General features: G+C 43.4%; 1 protein-coding gene across 1 annotated transcript in view; it reads right to left on the bottom strand.

The window, feature by feature from the left end:
- The window catches only part of RAB3A (RAB3A, member RAS oncogene family), an 86,451-nt gene that overhangs the window by 29,560 nt on the left and 43,018 nt on the right, over positions 1-13,873 (bottom strand). The window lies entirely within an intron of this gene.

Genomic DNA, 13,873 nt, shown 5'->3' with positions numbered 1-13,873 from the left:
TTCAGTTCCAAATTATTCATTATCACAAGTAGTAGAAGAAAAACAACCAACACTATATTATCCAATTCCTGAATACTGCAATTTTTTATACTTGTCTTTCACACCGAGAATTTTCCTGGACTGGCCATATTGCATTTGCAGAGATTCTAAGGGTACTTTCACATTGCGTATTCACCTACATTCACTGGTCCCGTCGGGGCATCAGTCTGAACCCCCCTCCACAAAACGTGTTTCGGACGCATACGTTGATGGGACCAAAGTACTATAATGGACTATAATGGAGCAGACGGAGTCAGCGTGTGCTCTGTCTTGCTCCATTTTCGGGCATATACATTTTATGCAGGCGGACACCCAGACGTAGTAGACTACAATCGGGTGTCCACCTGCAAAAAACGTACACTACAGATCAAAGGTTTAGGGTCATTTAGATATTTCCTTATTTTTTAAAGAAAAGCACATTTTTTTTTCAATGAAGCTAACATTAAATTAAACAGAAATACACTCTATACATTGTAAATTTAGTAAATGACTATTCTAGCTTCAAACGTCTGGTTGTTAATGCAATATCTACATAAGTGTATAGAGGCCCATTTCCAACAACCACCACTCCAGTGTTCTAATGGTACATTGTGTTTACTGTGTTAGAAGGCTAATAGATGTTTAGAAATCCCTTGAAAACCCTTGTGCAAGTATGTTAGCCCAGCTGAAAACAGTTTTGTTGATTAGAAAAGCTATATAACTGGCCTGCCTTTGAGCTAGTTGAGAATCTGGAGCATTACATTTGTTGGTTCCATTAAACTCTCAACATGGCCAGAAAAAGAAAACTTTCATGTGTTCATGTGAAACTCGACAGTCTATTCTTGTTCTTAGAAATGAAAGATATTCCATGGGAGAAATTGGCAAGAAACGGAAGATTTTCTACAATGGTGTGTACTACTCCCTTCAGAGGAGAGCACAAACAGGCTCTAACCAGAGTAGAAAGAGAAGTGGGAGGCCTCTCTGCACAACTGAGCAACAAGACAAGTACATTAGAGTCTCTAGTTTGAGAAATCGACGCCTAACAAATCCTCAACTGGCAGCTTCATTAAATAGTACCAGCAAAACACCAGTGTCAGCGTCTTCAGTGAAGAGGTGAGTCCGGGATGCTGGACTGTAGGGCAGAGTGGCAAAGAAAAAGCCATATCTGAGACTGGCTAATAATAGGAAAAGATTAATATGGGCAAAAGTACACAGACATTGGACAGAGGAAGATTGGAAAAAAGTGATATCAAAGTTTGAGGTGTTTGGATCACACAGAAGAACATTTGTGACACGCAGAACTACTGAAAAGATGCTGGAAGAGTGTCTGACGCCATCTATCAAGCATGGTGGAGGTAATGTGATGGTCTGGGGTTGCCTTGGTGCTGGTAAAGTGGGAGATTTGTACAAGGTAAAAAGGATTTTGAATAAGGAAGGCTATCACCCCATTTTAGAACGCCATGCCATACCCTGTGGACCGCTTGATTGGAGCCAATTTCATCCTATCACAGGACAATGACCCAAAGCACACCTCCAAATTATGCATGAACTATTTAGGGAAGAAGCAGGCAGCTGGTATTCTATCTGTAATGGAGTGGCCAGCCCAGTCACCAGATCTCAACCCTATTGAGCTGCTGTGGGAGCAGCTTGAGCGTATGGTATGCAAAAAGTGCCCATCAAGCCAATCTAACTTGTGGGAGGAGCTTCTGGAAGCATGGGGTGAAATATCTCCAGATTATCTCATCAAATAAACAGCTAGAATGCCAAAGGTCTGCAAAGCTGTAATTGCTGCAAAGGGAGCATTCTGTGACGAAAGCAAAAGTTTGAAGGAGAAAATTATTATTTCAAATAAAAATCATTATTTCTAACCCAGTCAATGTCTGGACTATATTTTCTATTCATTATGCAACTCATTTGATAAATAAAAGTAAGATTTGTCATGGAAAAGGCAACATTGTCTGGGTGACCCCAAACTTTTGAACTGTAGTGTATATGCCAGAAAATGAAGCAAGACAGACCACACGCTGACTCAGTCTGCTCCATTATAGCCAATGGCTCCGTCGGCGTATGCGTCCGAAACACGTTTTGGAGGAGGGGGGGTGTTCGGACGGATGTCCCGACAGGGCCAGTGAACGTAGGTGAAATTGCAATGTGAAAGTGCCCTAAGGTGTCAGTACAGTGAAACCTGCCACACCCAGAATTGACCAAATGTTAGAAACTACACACCGCAATTAATTCATCTAGTGGTATAGTGACCATTTTGGATCCGCTGGTGTTTCACAGAAGTTTATAACAGTTACAAAAATTAAAAGAAGAAAAAAACATTTTTTTTCCACAAAAAAGTAGCTTTAGCCTAAGATTTTTCATTATCACTTTAATAGGAGAATGAGGACCCCACAATTTGTTATGCAAACCCAAACAGTTTCTGGATACTACTTTTTGATCTTACGCGAGGGCTTATTAGATGGGAAGGAGCACAATTTGACTTATGGAGTGGAAATTTTGGCTAGAATAAATGATGAGGTGGCAGAGCAGAGGGAAAAAACCCATAAGTGACCCAATTTTGCAAACTATACCAATCAAAGAATTTATCTAAGGGTGTAATGAGTATTTTGAACCAACATATCTTACAGAAATTTATAACATTGGGCTGTGGAAATTAAAAAAAATTACACTTTTATCAGTAAAAATGTTACATTAGCTGCAATGTTTTCATTTTCACAAGGAGTAACGGGTAAAAATGGATCCCGCAATTTGTTAAGCATTTTCTCCTGAACACAAAAATACTCTGCGTCATTGAAAATTATTGTTGGTCACATGGCAGAGGTCAGAAAGGAAGGAGCACTATGAAACTTTGGTCTATTTTGCTCTTATGCGCATTTTCCAGTAGAAAAAAAAACAACCAGACTGGATGCTACAGATATGCCAGCATAAATTGTGTGCCGCTTGGGCTTCTGGAGACATCCACCCGGTAAATTAAATGGGTTCCTCCCACTACAGTAATGCCAAACCTGTGGACTCAAAGATCACATTTTCGCAATGAGCTTTTGATGTTGCAGAATTTTTGCACCTTTTATGTAAATAAGGTTACTTGAGGTTTTTTACATGTGTATTTGTGTGGGGGGTTTTTATTGCATTTTTGTGGCTGTGGTTTTTAGCTCCTGTTGGTATGTCATGTTTTAAATAAAGCTTTGTTTTTGATACTTCCTGGTCTTTGGCTTTGACAAAACTCTATTAATATACTTCTAATGGGGAAAATACCGTATTTTTCGGACTATAAAAGACGCACTGTTTTTCCCCCAAATGTTGGGGGAAAGTAGGGGGTGCGTCTTATAGTCTGAATGTAGGGTATGGCTGTGGGGAACGAGGGGGCTGCGGTGGAGTGGGTCATCGGCAACATGCGCAGGCTGTAGCAGCGCCTGCCGTAACCACGTGGGCCCGCTCATTTCATATGTATCCATCCTGACGCCCATCATCTCAGCGCTGAGGCTGGCGCTGACAGGTGGGTGGCATGACGGGCGGGAGGTGCGCACATAATTAGCAGCCGGCCCGCATGATCACCCCTGGCAACTACAGCCTGGAGTGGTCATGTGTGATTATATTCACTGCCCCCCGCGCATCATCATCAGCGCGGGGGGCAGTGAATAAGTACGGTATACTCATCGTTCCCTGCAGCATCGCAATGTCCTCCTGTCTGCCGTCCCGCTGATCTGTGTAGAGAGCGGTGCACACAGCAATGACGTCATTGCTGTGCGCATGGCTCCACACACATCAGCGAGTCGGCAGACAGGAGGACATTGCGATGCTGCAGGGAATGGTGACCGGCTCCACACAGGTCAGCGGCGCAGCTGCTGACACAGACGGGAAGACGAGCGATGCTGCTGGAGTGAGGAAAGGTGAGTATAAACGTTTAATTTTTTTCTGTGCCACAGGATGCAGGCCATATAGCAGGATGGGGGTACATAGCAGGATGGGGGTATATAGCAGGATGGGGGTATATAGCAGGATGGGGGTATATAGCAGGATGGGGGTATATAGCAGGATCGGGGCTATACCAGGATGAGGGACATATATACAAGGATGGGGATCATATACAAGGCAGGAGGATCATTACCAGGATGGGGTACCTTATAGTAGAGAAGTTGGGGACATTACTCCCATAACAGTGTCAGAAACAGATCTTCGCCTCATAACTGTGTCATGACCACATTTTTTGCTTAAAATTTTATTTTCCTCCTCTAAAACCAGGGTGCGTCTTATGGTCCGGTGCGTCTTATAGTGAGAAAAATACGGTAAGTATTTGATCAACTGACAATTTAGCAAGTTTTTACACTTACAAAGAATGGAAGAGGTCTGTAATTTTTATCGTAGAGACACTTTAACTGTGACAGAATAAAAAACCCCCAGAAAATTCCATTATATGATTTTGAAAAAATTTGCATTTTATTGCAAGAAATAAGTATTTGATACAATAGAAAAACAAAGCTTTAATATTTAATACAGAAACCTTTATTTGCAATTACAGAAGTCAGACATTTCCTGTAGTTCTTGGCCAAGTTTGCACATAGTGCAGCATGGATTTTGGCCCACTCCTCCATATAGATCATCTACTGATATTTCAGGTTTCGGGGCTGTCACTGGGTAACATTGAGTTTCAGCTCTCTCCAAAGATTTTCTATTGGTTTCAGGTCTAAAGACTGGCTATGCCACTCCAGGACCTTGAAATGCTTCTTACAGAGCCACTCCTTAGTTGCCCTGGCTGTGTTGTTCAGGTCATTGTCATGCTGGAAGACATAGCCACGACCCATCTTCAATGCTGTTGCTAATGGAAGGAGGTTGTTGGCCAAAATCTCGTGATACATGACCCCATCCATCCTTCCTTCAGTACTGTGCAGTCGTCCGGTCACATTTTCTGAAAAGCACCCCCAAAACATGATGTTTCGACCCTCATGGTTCAAAGCTGGGACTGTGTTCTTCCTCCAAACACAGAGTGTGGAGTTGATACAAAAATGTTCTATTTGGTCTCACCTGACCACATAGCCTTCTCCCATGCCTCCTGTGGATCATCCAGATGGTCAATGGTGAACTTCAAATGGGCCTGGACATGTGTTGGCGTGAGCAGGATAACCTTACGTGCTCTTCAGGATTTTAATCCATGACGGTGTAGTGCGTTACCAATGGTAATCTTTGAGACTGTGGTCCTACTTCTCTTCAGGTCATAAGAAAAGTAAAGAATCTGGCTCAACCGTGATAATTGGTGCTCAGAAGTCAAAATTTAACCAAGAGAGAGAAAAAAACTTCGGCACTCAAAAGGAAACAGTGGAAAATGTGTTTCTTTTGAAAAAGATTGCTTTTATTAATGGCTCTTCATATGAAAAAAGAAAAGAGAAAAAACAGTTGTTGACATTTCGGCTAATACAATAGTTTTTCTCAATAAACTGTCTATGTATACAGGGTATAATCAAAAAAATATATGCATGGAAAACCTCGTCACCAGTTTGACAATTCCGTGGTGTGTTATGAGAGGAATAGCAAGAGTACGCTATTGAACCAAGCCAGTAATATTCCAGCAGTGGTGATATATATGTTATCTGGAAATGACCTCCTGTTATGAGAAGGATAGCAAGAGTCTGCTCTTGAACTCAGTCGATGATAATCATGCAGTAGTGATATATATGCTGTCAGGAAATGACCTGCGGTTATGAGAAAGATAGCAAGAGTCTGCTCTTGAACCCAGTCTATGGTATACATGCAGTGATGGTATCTAGTGAGCACCTGATCCAAGGACAAGGTGAAGAAGACTGGATCATCTGTCTGTCACAGATAAAGTGTACCTACACTAAAAATTACAGACCTCTCCATCGTTTGTAGGTGAGAAAACTTGCAAAATTGGCAGTGTATCAAATACTTATTCTCGCCACTGTAGGTGTGGGTTACATGCATTTTTTATGCATTTTCCCAGCGGAAACACTAAAAACGCATGTGAATTTTATACCTGTGTTTTTTTCTGCATCACATGCAAGTCTATGGGGAAAATCCACACACAAAACTCAGCATACCAGCAAAAAAATTGACATGTTGTGGATTTGAAACACACATCGCAGGTCAGATTATGCTGAGTAACAAGAAGCATAATGGGCTGGAGATTTCTATATATCCCATCCACTTTGCGGGAATTGTAAGAAGCTACATTTTTAGCTCATCATGGGAACGCAGCCTAATTTTGGTTTAGACAAACTGTGGAACTCAGCGGAAAAGGGAGTGTGGCCTTTAGATTTGCGAGAGCAAATTCAGCTGGATTGGAGCCATGTCACTTTTCATAAATCCCCCACAAAAAAAAAAAAATGTGATTGAGACAAAACCCCAAATGCCACCACTCGCTAGAAGGGCAAATGGAGTTACCTTGGTCTCTGGCCTATGTTCCAGTTGCATCCCACTTTTTAGGTACGTACAAAAACAGTGTCGATCACACTTTTTTTTTAATTAAAACATGCCTAAAATGATGGGACACTCCTTGATCAGAGGCCTGCCGGACACCAAAGTGATTGCATCTGACTCATTAGGCTACATGCGCACGCTGCCGTTTTTTCTGCACATAAACTGCTACCAAAACTGCACCTTGTCAGAGAGAGCCTGGAAATGTTAAAAAAAAAAAAAAACAACACAAAAAACCGCTTGTAATATAGGTGAGTTTTTGATGCGTTCTTGGTGCAGTTTTCTTAATGTGTTTTTTAAAGGAGAAACAAAATGTGATGGGATAATGACTATATAGCTAGAATAGATGATAGATCGAAAGAACATATAGAATAGATAATAAGAAAGAACAGATAGAATACAGAAAAAGAAATAATAGAATAGCTTGATAGAGCAATAGCCAGCTTGGACAGTCTTTTTTTTTTATTTTTTGAGGGTAAAAAAAATGATGTAGCATTTTTCATATCCAGGGCAGGAACAGCAGCAGCTGCAGGCTGCAACCCTCAGCTGTCTGCTGTATCTTGGCTGGTTATGAAAAACAGAGGGGATTCCATGCTTTTTCTTTTAATTTGATTTATGTAAGAAGAAAAAAAAAATGACATGGGGTCCCCCACCTTTTTCTAATACCAGCCTAGGTACAGAAGACAACTGGGGGCTGATATTATTAGGGTGGGAAGGGCCATCGTTATTTGGCCCTTTCCAGCCCAACAATAGCAGCCCACAGCCGCCCCAGAAGTGGCGCATCCATAAGATGCGTCAATTCTGGCGCTGGACCCAGCTCTTCCGATTGCCCTGGTGCAGTGGCAATCGGGGTAATAAGGTGTTAATGGCAGCCAATAGCTGCCACTAAGTCCTAGGTTAGTGATGTCAGGCGTCTATGAAACACCCCACATAACTAAATCTGTAAGTGAAAATAAATACCCACAAACAGTCAAAAAATCCTTTATTTGAAATAAAATAAAAAGCACCTTCTTTCACCACTTTATTAACCCCCAAACACCCCTCCAGGTCCGACATAATCCACACTAGGTCCCACGGTGATTCAGCTCTGCTACATTCCTGTCCTGTCACAGCGAGCGTCATAGAACATGACTGCCAGCTGTGAGTGCAGACAACAGAGTCGCAGCGATCAGAATGAAATGGGTGAATCCCTAACGTCAAAGGGATAGGACTCATGAGCTCTTTAACTTTATATTACTTTTCATAAAGGAGACTGGATAAAAAGATGATATGGCCATAAATTTTCAAAGTCCATGAAGATCATCTGGTCTAAGAGATATATTTATGAATAGTTGATTGTGAATCATATTCTGCCTTATAAGAGATCTTGGTGTTCAGTTGCTATAACCAATTGCTTCAGATTTCCCTTGCACCAGAATTGATAGATTGCGGAATACATTTTAGTTGTCAACAAAATGTACATTTGTCAAAAATAAAAAGTTTAAATAAAATAAAAAAATAAAACCGACAGAAAACCGTTTTAAAATGAAATTTTTCAGTACTGTCAAATCATGAACATCGTTTTTTCACAAAAATGCTATTTATAACTGAATATCGTTAACCACATTTTTACTAGAGATGAGTGAACCTGAGGTTCGGTTTTCGAACCGAACAACAACTTAAAAACACAGGGCTCGGGTTCAGAGTTCGAATGCTTTATCTGTGAACTTTACACGCACAAACAACGCTATACGCAGATATGCTTGGTGCTCAGTCCAGTGCAAGTCGCTTGCAGTGTTTGAATGGCGCACACTGGGGGTAACAAGAGCATGATCACATGTGGTGTGTAACGAAAGGAAAAAAAAATTGAAAATGCTTACTTACCCTCCCCCAGAAGTGATCTTCTTTATGGCTGGCTGCATGTGGGAGGAGGAGGTAGGAGGAGGAGGTAAAAAAGGCCGAATATGATTGGTTGATATGCGGAATGGTTACCAAAATTCACAATCAACTATTCATAAATATATCGCTTAGACCAGATGATCTTCATGATCTTCATGGACTTTGAAAATGTATGGCCATATCATCTTTTTATCCAGTCTCCTTTATGAAAAGTAATATAAAGTTAAAGAGCTCATGAGTCCTATATAATCTCCATCCCCTAGCCTGATTGACAGCTCCTCAGTGTCTGCTGCTATCTCACAGTGCTCGGTGCAAGCTGCAGCTACCATATGAGTCAGGCTGGGTGGATGGAGGTGAATACATAAACTCATGAGCTATTTCTTTCTATAGCTGAGCTCCTAAAATGATCTATTTAACAGGTTTTTACAGCCATCGTGATGTGCATGTTCAAAATAAGTAGAACAGTTTAATATGAGGGCATCCATTTTAGAATGTATGCTAGTAATGGAAAATCTGTTGGTAGATATTCTAAATGTTTTTTAGTGGAGGACTATCCTAAATTATCCTAAACAGAGTTGTATATAAATGTCTATAGATAAACATTTTCCATGCACATTATACTCTTGAACAATCCCTTTAAAATCGTACCGCACCTACATTCTCAAGCTTGCAGGCAGTTAAACAGTTACTATATCCTGCATATAGGCTGTTAATAAAGCAGGTGATTTCTAACAGTAACCCACTCCGTCTGCTGTGAGCCAGTGACTAATGCACGAAAATTAAATTCTAATGGAAAGTGTCACAACAGCTTCAACTGCTGACTGACTGTGCTCCTTCATACAGACTCTAGAAACGTCTGCAAATTCATGGATTATGTATGTGTTCAATCTAAACCGGTGGTGGACACAGAGAGAAGAGGGTGTCTGTGCAAAAACAGAATAGAATTCTTTGAAGTCCACAATGCACAATTCCACCTGCTTTGAAGGTAAAAGAGCACACTTAGAAGAAGGCTCTAACCACATAGAAGAGGGCTCTAGCCACATGGAAGAGGGCTCTAGCCACATGGAAGAGGGCTCTATCCACATGGAAGAGGGCTCTAGCCACATGGAAGAGGGCTCTAGCCACATGGAAGAGGGCTCTAGCCACATGGAAGAGGGTTCTAGCCACATGGAAGAGGGCTCTAGCCACATGGAAGAGGGCTCTAGCCACATGGAAGAGGGCTCTAGCCACATGGAAGAGGGCTCTAGCCACATGGAAGAGGGCTCTAGCCACATGGAAGAGGGCTCTAGCCACATGGAAGAGGGCTCTAGCCACTTGGAAGAGGGCTCTAGCCACTTGGAAGAGGGCTCTAGCCACATGGAAGAGGGCTCTAGCCACATACAAGTGCTTCTCAATAAATTACGGTAGAATATCATCAAAAAGTTATTTTTTTCAGTTATTCAATACAAAAAGTGAAAACCCATTACAGTATATAGAGTCATTACAAACAAAGTGATCTATTTCAGGTGTTTATTTCTGTTAAATGTTGATGATTATGGCTGTAAGCCATAAAAACTAAAACTAAAAGTCATTAAATCAGAAAATTAGAATATTTACCACAAAACACCTGCAAAGGCTTCCTAAGTGTTTATAATGGTCCCTTAGTCTGGTTCAGTAAGCTACACAATCATGGGGAAGACTACTGACTTGGCAGATGTCCAGAAGGCAGTCATTGACACACTCTTCAAGGAGGGTAAGACACAAAGGGTCATTGCTAAAGAAGCTGGATGTTCACAGAGTGCTGTATCCAAGCATATTAATGGAAAGTTGAGTGGAAGGAAAAAGTGTGGTAGAAAAAGGTGCACAAGCAACCGGGATAACTGCAGCCTTGATAGGATTGTTAAGAAAAGGCCATTCAAAAATTTGGGGAAGAGTTACAAGGAGTGGACTGCTGCTGGAGTCAGTGGTTCAAGAGCCACCACACACAGACGTATCCAGGATATGGGCTACAAGTGTCGCATTCCTTGTGTCAAGCCACTCATGACCAATAGACAACGCCAGAAGTGTCTTACCTGGGCCAAGGAGAAAAAGAACTGGACTGTTGCTCAGTGGTCCAAGGTGCTGTTTTTCAGATGAAAGTAAAGCGGGCTTTACATGCTACGATATTGTTAATGAATTATCGTTGGGGTCACGTTGTTTGTGACGCACATCCGGTGTCATTAACGAGATTGCAGCGTGTAATACTTAAGAGCAATCTTAAACGATCGCAAAAGAGGGCAAAAATCGTTTGCCGTGGAGAGGTCATCCTGAAACAAAAAATCGTTTTCAGGATGTTAGCGATGTTGTTCCTCGTTCCTGCGGCAGCACACATCGCTGTGTGTGACACCGCAGGAGCAAGGAACATCTCCTTACCTGCCTCCATTGGCCAGCAAACTCGCCTGACCTGAACCCCATAGAGAATCTATGGGGTGTTGTCAAGAGGAAGATGCGAGACACCAGACCCAACAATGTAGATGAGCTGAAGGCTAATATCAAAGCAATCTGGTCTTCTATAACACCTCAGAAGTGCCACAGGTTGATCACCGCCATGCCATGCCACATTGATACAGTAATTCATGCAAAAGGAGCCCTGACCAAGTATTGAGTGCATTTCCTGTACATACTTTTCAGTAGGCACCAACATTTCTGAGTTTAAAATATTTTCTTGAGTTGGTCTTATATAATATTCTAATTTTCTGAGATCATGACTTTTGGGTTTTCATTGGCTGTAAGCCATAACATCAACATTAACAGAAATAAACACTTGAAATAGATCACTCTGTAATGACTCTATATAATATATGTGTTTCCCTTTTTGTATTGAATAAATGAAAAAAAAATAACTTTTTGATATTCTAATTTATTGAGAAGCACTTGTAGAAGAGGGCTCTAGCCACACAGAAGAGGGCTCTAGCCACACAGAAGAGGGCTCTAGCCACACAAAAGAGGGCTCTAGCCACACAAAAGAGGGCTCTAGCCACACAAAAGAGGGCTCTAGCCACACAAAAGAGGGCTCTAGCCACACAAAAGAGGGCTCTAGCCACACAAAAGAGGGCTCTAGCCACACAAAAGAGGGCTCTAGCCACACAGAGGAGGGCTCTAGCCACACAGAGGAGGGCTCTAGCCACACAGAGGAGGGCTCTAGCCACACAGAGGAGGGCTCTAGCCACACAGAGGAGGGCTCTAGCCACACAGAAGAGGGCTCTAGCCACACAGAAGAGGGCTCTAGCCACACAGAAGAGGGCTCTAGCCACACAGAAGAGCGCTCTAACCACACAGAAGAGCGCTCTAACCACACAGAAGAGCGCTCTAACCACACAGAAGAGGGCTCTAACCACACAGAAGAGGGCTCTAATCACACAGAAGAGGGCTCCAACGAGGGGGGGGGGGATTCAGCCGGTTCTGTCTCCGGTTCTGGAGTACCGGTTGTTAAAATAGCAGCCGGTTCCCCGAACCGGCAAGAAACAGCTGCGGCGATCCGGTTCCCTGTATTCATTTGTGTGTCTTTAAGACTACCACAAACGAATGCCCGTACCTGCGCGCCGCACTTCCGGGTTCAGTGCAGCCTGTCTGCTCTCTGACCCGGCGTGCAGTGACGCGCTGACGCTGCAGAGTGAGGAGGTAGCTCCTCCTACTGCCGTCTGTCAGCATCAGTATGCAGAGTGCCACGGAGGAAGGAAGACACAGGAGAGGCCGCCAGTGCTTGGAGCAGGTAAGCGCTCAGTGAGCCGAAGATGCAGGGAGAGGAGCCGCATAAGATGGCAGCTATATGTGGCTATATGGGGAGAGGAGGCCATATAAGATGGAAGCTATATGTGGCTATATGGGGAGAGGAGGCCATATAAGATGGGAGCTATATGTGGCTATATGGGGAGAGGAGGCCATATAAAGATGGCAGCTATATGTGGCTATATGGGGAGAGGAGCCCATATAAGATGGCAGCTATATGTGGCTATATGGGGAGAGGAAGCCATATAAGATGGCAGCTATATGTGGCTATATGGGGAGAGGAGCCCATATAAGATGGCAGCTATATGTGGTTATATGGGGAGAGGAGGCCATATAAGATGGCAGCTATATGTGGTTATATGGGGAGAGGAGGCCATATAACATGGCAGCTATATGGGGAGAGGAGGCCACATAAGATGGGAGCTATATGTGGCTATATGGGGAGAGGAGGCCATATAAGATGGCAGCTATATGGGGAGAGGAGGCCATAAGATTGGAGCTATATGTGGCTATATTGGGAGAGGAGGCTGCATAAGATGGGAGCTATATGTGGCTATATGGGGAGAGGGGCCACATAAGATGGGAGCTATATGGGAAAAGGAGCCATATGGGACAGGACCTGCAGGGGAAAAGGAGCACATGGGATGAGATCTGCTGGGGAAAGAGGCCATAATGGGATGGGATCTGCAGGGGAATGAGGCCATAATGGGATGGGATCTGCAGGGGGAAAGAGACCACATGGGATGGGATCTGCAGGGGGAAAGGAGCCACAGGGGATGAGATCTGTATGGGGAAGCAGGGCTCCTTTAGTAATAAACTCGTTTAATACAATATGACTGACAGTGACGGGAACAACTGATACTGGACAGGAGAGTGACGGTAGAGGAGGGGAAGGAGATTTTTCTTTAAATTACTTGTATTTTTTGGTTGAGGAAAGTGTGTGAAAATGGGTGTGGCTAACAAAATGGGTGTGGTTACAGAATGGGTGTGGTTTTCAAATGGGTGGGGTTTACAGAGAACCTGTTGTTAAAAATTTGAATCCCCCTGTCTCTAACCACATAGAAGAAGGCTCTAGCCACACAGAAGAGGGCTCTAGCCACACAAAAGAGGGCTCTAGCCACACAAAAGAGGGCTCTAGCCACACAAAAGAGGGCTCTAGCCACACAAAAGAGGGCTCTAGCCACACAGACGAGGGCTCTAGCCACACAGACGAGGGCTCTAGCCACACAGACGAGGGCTCTAGCCACACAGACGAGGGCTCTAGCCACACAGAAGAGGGCTCTAGCCACACAGAAGAGGGCTCTAGCCACACAGACGAGGGCTCTAGCCACACAGACGAGGGCTCTAGCCACACAGACGAGGGCTCTAGCCACACAGACGAGGGCTCTAGCCACACAGACGAGGGCTCTAGCCACACAGACGAGGGCTCTAGCCACACAGACGAGGGCTCTAGCCACACAGACGAGGGCTCTAGCCACACAGACGAGGGCTCTAGCCACACAGACGAGGGCTCTAGCCACACAGACGAGGGCTCTAGCCACACAGAAGAGGGCTCTAGCCACACAGAAGAGGGCTCTAGCCACTTGAGCCCTTGTGCATCTGCATAAGTTGTCCAGTGATATGTCTACCCAAAACTTAATCCTCCAATTAACAGACATATAATGTACCCTACAAAGGTCATTTTCAGAAATTGACATCTTTGCTATCAGATAAAAGCTCAAGAAAATCCAAAGTGGCCTATACATTTTTAACACTGAGTACAATTTTATAGATAGAAGGCTAAGTTAATACTTAT

This window comes from Anomaloglossus baeobatrachus, chromosome 1, assembly GCF_048569485.1.
Source record: "Anomaloglossus baeobatrachus isolate aAnoBae1 chromosome 1, aAnoBae1.hap1, whole genome shotgun sequence".
Lineage (NCBI taxonomy): Eukaryota > Metazoa > Chordata > Amphibia > Anura > Aromobatidae > Anomaloglossus > Anomaloglossus baeobatrachus.
This window is presented reverse-complemented; position numbering and strand designations above follow the sequence as displayed.